The sequence below is a fragment of the Octodon degus genome, unplaced genomic scaffold (genome assembly GCF_000260255.1).
Source record: "Octodon degus isolate 3935 unplaced genomic scaffold, OctDeg1.0 scaffold00026, whole genome shotgun sequence".
In the NCBI taxonomy this organism is placed as follows: Eukaryota; Metazoa; Chordata; class Mammalia; order Rodentia; family Octodontidae; genus Octodon; species Octodon degus.
In genome coordinates, this window is record NW_004524602.1 from 8,559,129 (window position 1) to 8,568,141 (window position 9,013).

The 9,013-nt window shown below is 47.8% G+C and overlaps 1 pseudogene; it reads right to left on the minus strand.

The window, feature by feature from the left end:
- Positions 1–4,089: 4,089 nt before the first annotated feature.
- LOC111816075 lies at positions 4,090–8,593 on the minus strand (annotated as a pseudogene).
- Between the last annotated feature and the right edge of the window lie 420 nt (positions 8,594–9,013).

Below are 9,013 nucleotides of genomic sequence, written 5' to 3' on the forward strand. Positions count from 1 at the left end.
TCTGGTACCAGGAATCAAACTCAGGATCTTGTGCTTGCCAGGCAGGCACTGTGCTACTGGGTTGTATCCCCAGCCCTGTACTGAATGTTACCAATGGTGACTTTTACATTATGTGCATTTAATTAATTTATTTATTTATTTATCTTTATTTATTTATTTATTTTTGCCAAACTGGGGATTGAACTCAGCCCCTTGGGCTTGCCAGAGAAGTGCTTATTCCACTGAGCCATCTCCCCGGCCCCTATTATGTGCATTTTAATTAATCCTTTTTTTTTTTTTTTTTTTTTTTTTGGTCTTTTTTGTCTTTTTGAGAGAAGGTCTCACAATGCAATTCAGGCTGGTCTGGAGCTTGCTATGTAGCCCAGGCTGGCCTTGAACTCACAGTGACCCTCCTGCCTCAGCCTCTTGACTGCTGGGATTACAGTCAGTGTTGAATACTGCTTGTTGGAGCTCATGTTTTACTTGTGTCTGTGTGTGTTTGTGCCCATGTATGTGTACTCATGCATTTTTTTTATTTCTTAAAAATCTTTTATTTATTTATTTGGTACAGTGTCTCACTATGTTTCTCGGATTTATAGTGATTCTCCTGTCTCAGCCTCCCTAGCACTGGAATTACAGGCATGCGCTACCACGCTCAGTTTTGGTGGCTGGCACGGTATGTGGTACTGGGGATCAAACCAGGGTCCTGGTGCTTGGCAGGCAGGCGTGCACTTACACCACCGAGCTATCTCCCCAGCCCCACCCCCTTCTTTTGAGACAGGGTCTCACTATGTAATTCAGGTCGGTCTGAACTCACTATGTGGCCTAGGCTGGCAAACTCACGGTGGTCCTCCAGCCTCAGCCTCTTGGATGCTGGGATTACAGGCGTGCACCCCTGTACCAGTGCATTTCTAGCTGAGGACTGCAGTAAGCAAAGGTTCGAGGCCAGGATTGGGAGCACCCAAGAACCTTTCCCGGCTCCCTGTGCACTGATCTGAAGAAGGCTGTCTGTGTTAGAAGCAGAACTGGTTTGGCAGTGCCATGGAGGGACCTCTGTCACACAGTGGCTCCACCCTAAAGAGGGAGACCTGAAGGGAGGGCAGATGACGTGATGATAGTTGAATGAAGTCAGCAGGCCTTGGAAGTCACCACCACACGCATGCATGCCATTTAAGCACTCGGTTTTTCTGGGCTACATTGTTTCTCAGGGTTGTTTTGTGGCTCCAGGAAGCCTTGAGTTCTTTTATACAACTCAGGCCATCCCTTCTGGAAGTAGCTCTCTGGCTCCTCTTCCCCACCTCCTTCTCTGATGGCACCTGCTCCCCTACTTCCAGGTCCTCCTGACATCTCTCGCCTGGCACAGACTCATCTCCCTTTTCTCAGACCGCAGCCCTCAGGACAGAAGATACCTCAGGCCCAAGCTTGGGGAAGAGGTATAGACTCTGCAGAGACCTGCAGCCGTCGCCAGGGCCCTGGGCATGATGCCAGCTTCACGGAGGGGCTATTCAGGGACTTCCCAGTGGGGGATGTGTCCTGAGAGAGCCAAGGATTGGAAGCAGCCCAGTATAGTGGCACACACCGGTGGTCCCAGCTGCTCAGGAGGCGGAGGCCAAGGGAGGAGGATCACGCGGAGGGCCAACCCGGGCAGCGTAGTAAGGCCTTGTGGGAGGAAGGAAAAAAGCAAGGATGGAGGGAAAGAGGAAGGGAGGAGAGAAGGCAAGCAGGAAAAGAAAGAAAAAGAAGAGAAGAGAACAGAAGAGAAAAGGAAAAAGAAAAAAGAGTTGAAAGTATTGAGAATTAGGCAGTGGACACTGGGGCTGCCATTTGACTTTGTTGACCTAGAATTAAGTGTGTGGGAGCTAAAGTTCCTTCGTCCTTGGGACTTCAACTCCGCTCCCAACCTCTCTCACTCCAGGTGTCTGGCTAGAGGAGAGTGACCCTATGATGGTAGGACATTTGAAGACAAAAACAGGGGAAAGGCTACATTGACACCAGGGTCCTTTCCTTTTCTTTCTTGTCTTGTCCTCTTTTCTTTCTTTCTTCCTTCCTTCCCTCCCTCTCTTCCTTTCTCCTTCCTTCCCTCCCTCCCTTCTTTCCTTCCTTCCCTCCTTCTTCCTTCCTTCCTTTCCTCCCTCTCTCCTTCTTTTGTCTTCTTCCTTCCTTCCCTCCCTCCCTTCCTCTTTTGTCTCCTTCCTTCCTTCCTTCCTTCCTTCCTTCCTTCCTTCCTTCCTTCCTTCTTTCATTCCTTCCTCTTGGACATCACTTATGATGTGTGAGCACTCTACCACTAAGCTGCATCTCCAGGCCTTTTAAAACTTTATTTTGAAACAGGAGTTTTTGCTGTGCATGGTAGCGCACGCCTATAATCCTTATACTTGGGGCAGGAGGATTGCTAGGAGGTCTGTGGGTTCGAGGGCAGCCTAAACTACACAACGAAACCTTGTCTCAAAAACCCAACAGCAGGGGCAGGGGAGATGGCTCAGTAGAATAAGTGCTTCCCTGGCAAGCACAAGGGCCTGAGTTCAATCCCCGGTTCCACCAAAAAAACCCCAAAACAAACAAACAAACAAACAAAAAACCCAACAACAACAACAAAAACATCACCCCAAAAAGCAGGAGTCTTATAGGTTGTCCAGGCTGGCCTTGAATTCATCCTCCTGCCTCTGCCTCCTGAGAAGCAGGATTACAGGTACGTGCTACCAACCCCAGCTGATAGTTCTGAAGGACTACTGATGTGTTTCAGAGTGGATTCCTGAGACTAGAGGCCTTACACCTCACCTAGGAGCAGTCTGGGTGTCACCTAGCTTGACACTCTGGCTTCAAATTGCCAGGAGCACTGTCTGCCTGCCTGTGCTAAGTCAGTTCGGCTCAGTAGATTCCATGTTCCTCACCCGCAAAGTGGTTGCAACAGCAGCGTTTTCTGTGGGAGGACAAGAGCAAAGTCTAACGTAACACAGGGAAACACCCAGGGTATGCCTCTGGCAAAGTAGCAAAACAGCACATCAATCAGTGCTCCCCAACATCTTGATGGGGATACCATGCTTGTTAACTCATCTGAAAATGACTGAGAACTGAGACACACAACTTTAAGCCTCTTAACCTCAATTGTTTTCTTAGGAGGAAAGAGCTAAACAAAGACTCACAAGACCCCTCTTTCCCCTTCCCAGATTGAACTGTGTTATCAGTTCACTCTGAATCCATCTTTGTTTTGAGCTTACACGTCTGCTGTGATACTTATTCATGCCTTTATTTATTTATTTTTGGTGGGACCGGGGATTGAACTCTGGCCCTTGCGCTTGCCAGGGAAGTGCTCATTCACTGAGCCATCTCCCTGGCCCCTATTCATGCTTTTAAAAACATACAGAAATTCAATCACTCCTGTTGATAACAACCCACTGTCCTGACTGCAAACCCAGTCTTGCAATAACAGCCTTCATCTGTGAGGACAGAGCCTCGGGCCCTGTCATGTCTCAGGATTTGGTTCTCTACTCTGCTTTGAAGATCACATTTCTGCCACATGACCTTTGGGTGGTACATTCACACGCGGCGTTATCTAGTTTCCCACTTGCTTTTTTCATTTAATCACTCCCAAACATCTTTGCAGGTTAGTATGCGTGGGTCCTCCGCATTCTTTGTATCTGCTGCATAAAAAGACACGACATGCAAGGCTCGATTATACATGCCTTACTGTTAAGCATTTACGCTGTCTCCATTTTTGCTGTTATGCAGCGGAGCTACAGTGCAAATCTCCTCTGTAGAGCCAGGTGTGGTGGTGCACGCCTGTAATCCCAGGGAGGCTGAGGCAAGAGGAGTTACACAGTGAGTTCGAGGCCAGTCTGAAATGCATAGGGAGACCCTGTCTCAAAAAGAGAAAAAAACAAAACAAAACAAAACTCCTCTGTATCTCTTTGTTTGCGAAGGAGGTATTTGCGAGCTGGGTGTCTAGAAGCCGATCTGCCGAGTCAGCATGACTAACATGATGATCGCGACGAACGCCCCTGAACGATATTCCTCGCCTGCTAACACTGTGCTGTGTCCACTTCCTTGCAGGATCCTGCTAGTGTTTTCTAATCTTTTTTTGGTTAGCTGAAGTTTTTCATTAACTCATAATTACTTGTCTTCTGGTTTGTTGAAGCAGTAAGTCAGACCGCACTCGCCACAATAACATCTGTCACGGTGGTTGGCCACAGAAACTCCCGTACCACCTTCATCTCACGGGCGCTCTCGACCAAGACGACTGATTTTGCCATTTTCATCCACCTTATAGTATTTTAGGACAGCCGAAGGACTTAGCCTTCTTTCTCTTACGCTATTCTTCTTGGGAGTGGCGTAAGACTTCTCTTCCTTTTCTTAGCACCACCGCGGAGTCTGGACACAAGGTGAAGGGTTGACTCCTTTTGAATGTTGTAATCAGACAAGGTCCGTCCACCTTCCAGTTGCTTACCAGCACAGATCAGCCTGTGCTGATCAGGAGGAATTCCTTCCTTATCCTGGATCTCGGCCTTCACATTTTCTATAGTGTCAGAGGGTTCCACCTGGAGCATGACGGTCTTCCCCGTGAGGGTTTTCACGAAAATCTGTATCTTGGCAGCAGTTCCACCACGGATGGCGGATCCGAAAAGCTAGAGTTTTCTACTCCAATGGGGGAAATACCACGGCGCTGTATGCTGCACTTCTCTGACTAAAGAAAGGTCAGGCAGCACCACGTCTCCTAGAGGCATGGCTTTCATCCTCTCTGAAGTGGCCACTCAAATGCCAACCCGCTGAATTTCTGTTGGGTGGGAGGCTACATTTTTCTTGTTCAACTACAGAGCTCTCTTCGCAGAGGAGGGCCGTTTCCCTTCCATCTGTTTCACACGCTGCAGATCCCTTTGTCCACTCTGTGACCTTCTTTCTCAGTGGGTTTATGGAATCTTTGGTCATTCTGAGTTTTAAATATTTCATGCAGTGTGTTCATTTCTCCCTCATGCCTTGTGATTTGTTGTCTGCTTTATTTATTTATTTATTTATTTTGTACCAAAAGCATTTATTAAGAAAGATAAGGAGACTAGTTTACAATTAATAAAACAAACATTTCACATTATATATACATACATATATATATATATATATATTTGGAAACATTACAAGAAATAGAGAAATGGGCCAGAGAGATAGCTCAGCAGTCTAAAGCACCTGCTTAGACAAGCTTAGGCAAAGTGCAGGGACTGCGGTTCCATCACCAGCACCACATGCTGCCTCAGGGTGGGCTGAGCCGGCCACAAAAAAAAAAAAAAAAAGAAAAGAAATAGGGAAGTATTAGTAGGTTTTAAAGTATGTTATTTAAATCCAGAGGAGAGGGGCTGGTGAGATGGCTCAGTGGTCTAAAGCACCTACTTAGAACAAGTTTAGCAAAGCACAGGGACTGCGGTTCAATCCCCCAGCACCACATGCCAGCCAGCCCGGCCCCCTGGTGGGCTGAGTTGGACACACACACACACATAAATAAATAAAATTTGAAAAAAAATAATAATAAAACTTAAAACAAAAAAATAAATAAATCCAGAGGAGAAAAAATAAAGAAATAAATAAATCCAGAGGAGAAAAAACAAACAGCAAATAAGGAAAAGAACAAATGCTGTAAAACAGTAGCCTTATCAGGCCATACCAAACTATGCACTATACACACAAAAAGTAAACCATCTAAAAAAAAAGAGAAAAGTAGACCATCTTTTGATGGGCAGGCAGCATTTTATAAATTTGGCCATTTGTTTTGGAATTATACTTCAAAGAGAAGAAAAATATAAATTAATGTCAAAGCAAAAAAATATTACCACCTAAAATTTTAGAAAACTTTCCTAATCAATTCATTGGACAAAAGGGAAACCAAACCCAATCTGAATAATTTGAAAATTACCAGTGAAGGCCTGTTCCCCGAGGCCATGTCAGGAGGGCGGTAGGAAGGGAGCAAAGCAGGCCTTCCCCCTGATGCACAGACAAGGCAGCGAGCAGCGCCGGGCTTGGGGATGGGGGGCGGGGACCAGCCCTGCTGGGCTTTGGATCCGAGCTGGGTGCTCCCGTGCCAGGCGCCAGCACCCAGATAGTTCTTCGCCCGGCTGCTTCCAGCCTGCGCTTCTGGCCTGTTGTCTGCTTTAGAAAGCCCTTCTTGTCTTACTTTTCTGGGCCCCCTGCTAGTTCTCCATCCACCCCCAGAGACAGCTGGCAATGGAGGTCCACACCCCTGGCTGGGTCCCTTTGCCAGCATCTTGGCTTCCTCGTCTATCAACACGATGTAATCATGTCCAGGGCTGAGAAGTGTTATACTGTGTCAGACAGCGCAGAGAAGGGAAGTCTGAGGAGGCAGGACCTTGGAGGGGAGCAGAGGAAGTGGGTGGGAGTCAGTGGAGCAGAACCGAGGAGAAGCCCGGATGCAGAAGAGGAGGTATTGCATGACTTTGGACCAAGCACCTAGAAGCCATGCTGGCTGATATTCTCAGCAGGATTTTTAAAGTGAATGGCATCTTGGAAAAAACAAAAATCTATTTGATTTTTTTTTTCCAAAACCCATTTCATTCATTGTTAAATGCTGCACAGTGCCTACTCCTCACACGCCGAGAAGCAATATAAAAACCTCTTGCCAGGCTCAAAAATAAAAGGAATTGGAAAATCAGACTTCAGCTGAAAAGCGTGTCTCCTCTTCAGTGAATTTTAATATAGTCTAGGCTTCATAGATCAAATGCTTCAAGTGAAAAAACACACACACCCAAGAAAAGATGGGCACTCTGGTTAGAGTGAGCCTGGGTTCATTAAATCGCTTTTGTTCATTTCTTAAATAAAAAAGATGAAAAGCCCACACAGCCACACAGAGGGGTGGCACAGGGGCACCTCACCAGTGCCAAAGCCCGCTCTCCACAACCGCACAAAGGTCAGCAGGACACAGCGGAGGTTGTGGCGGTGGCCAGCCTGTGGCAGGTGTGCCAAAGCCGGCTATCTGTATCACTGAGAGCTCTGGGGGTCGTCTGGGTCACTGCAGCCCACATCCCTGCAGCAATGCCCAGTGACCCCGACCTGTCCATTGCTCCCAATTTGGGTATTCTAGCAGCAGGTGACAAAGCTGTCCCCTGCTTCAGGAGCTGCCCACCCATCAGCCTTGCTCTGCTGCCTCCTCTCTGCACACCGGAGGTTCTCACCTCTGCGCCAGTCTCCCTGGCATGCCGTGCTTTCTTCAGACTACATACAAACCTCCAAGACGCAGGCAGGGTGGGGCTGGCTCAGGCGCTGTGTCCTTTGGGGGCTGCCTCATTGGCTGTCAATCTACAGCGAACGGTTCTTGGGTATGTTTCCTGTTTGCTCCAAGGCGGGAGGTGCGAATGGTCAGCTTTCCGCAGCAGGAGCTCCCTGTGGGTAAGAAGGCAAGTGAGTGAAATAAGCAGCTTTACAATGCTAGCTCCTCTTACGAGGGCAGACATGTGTCTCTCTAGGTTATAGTACACTAAGGAGCTCATGATGGGGAAACGGAAGGTGAGAGAGTGTTTACGATTACTAGCTATGTGTTATCAATTAATCAGCATTATTAATTTCTTTCTTTCTTTCTTCCTTCCTTTTTTTTTTTTTTTTTGGCAAAGCCAGGGATTGAACTCAGGCCCTTGCGCTTGCCAGGCGAGCGCTTATTCTACTGAGCTATCTCCCCAGCCCCTAGTGCAGACTTGTACTCCTGCACTTGGAAGGCTGAGGCAGGAGGATCATTGTGAATTCGAGACCAGCCTGGGCTACACAGTGAGCTCAGGGCCAGCCTGAACTGCACAGCGAGACCCTGCCTCAAAAACAGAAAAAAAAATTATCGTAGAGATAAAAGAACTCCAGAAGCTACTGATGAGGGGCACTGCCCCTTGGGTAAACTCAGGCTACCCCCCCAATAGAGCACCGACTAACACTTGAAGCTGGGAATGCATCGAGCCCTAGAAATGCGGAGCTGGGTCTTAAAGACTGCTCAGTGGTTAAGAACAACTTAAGTTTTTTATTACCGATCTGTCATCACCCCTTTGTTCCATTGACAAATGTCACCCACAGGCCAAATAGTACAATCTCTGTGCAGACATCAGGCTTTTAATGGTTTCCTTGTCTGTCCCAGGCACCCTTGGGACTCAGTTTAGGCACAGGCTCTTGGCATGAATTTCAAGCCTTAATGTCGAAACACATGTTCACATTCCTACCAGTCATTTGAGCTGGTAACCACATGAGCTACTTCTGTCAAAAACACTAGGCTCAGGGGCCCGTGAAACAGCTCAGCAGATTAAAATGCCTGCAGGTAGGCACAGGGGCTGGGGGTTCAATTCCCCAGGCCTGATGTGCAGGCCCCACCCCCCCAGACACGCTGAGGCAGCAACTGAGCCTGGGTGTGGTGGGGCGTCTGTAATCCCAGCTCTTGGGAGGCTGTAAACAGGCGAATCACTACGAGTCTGATCTAGTAGTGAGACCCTGAACCCCCTGTAGACCCTTCCCTAAAATACAAAAAAGATAAAGAAAACACTAGGCTCATCCCAGCACGTTACAGAGCGAATCCTTTCTGTGGTATTATGCCCACCTTGAAGACCAGATCCCTGGGCAAGGTGCCTGTGAGGACAGCTGGCCCCATGGCAGAAGACTGGATGCCAAAGCCATGAGAAGGAGGCGGCTGGGCTGGGGACCCGTGGGACACTTCCTAGCCAGGCTGGCTCAGAAGCTGTGCGTGGCTATGCTCGGGTTCTCCCCTTCCTGTTCCCCTTATTTCATAAAGTTGTTTTGGTTGCTGTTGTTGGGTGTGCAACTATCGCTGTTTTCAGAGAACCCACTTTCAAATCTTTCAGTTCTGTACCCAGGAGGACTGCTGGCTCACACGGTGGTTCTATTGTTGTTTTGTTTTGCATTTTTTGAGACAGGGTTTTACTATACCACTCAAGCTGGCCTTGAACTCACTTAGTAGCCCAAGATTTACAGCAATACTCCTGCTTCAGCCTCCCAAGTGCTGGGATTACAGGCATGTGCCACCACGCCCAGATACTGTTAAGTTTTTAGC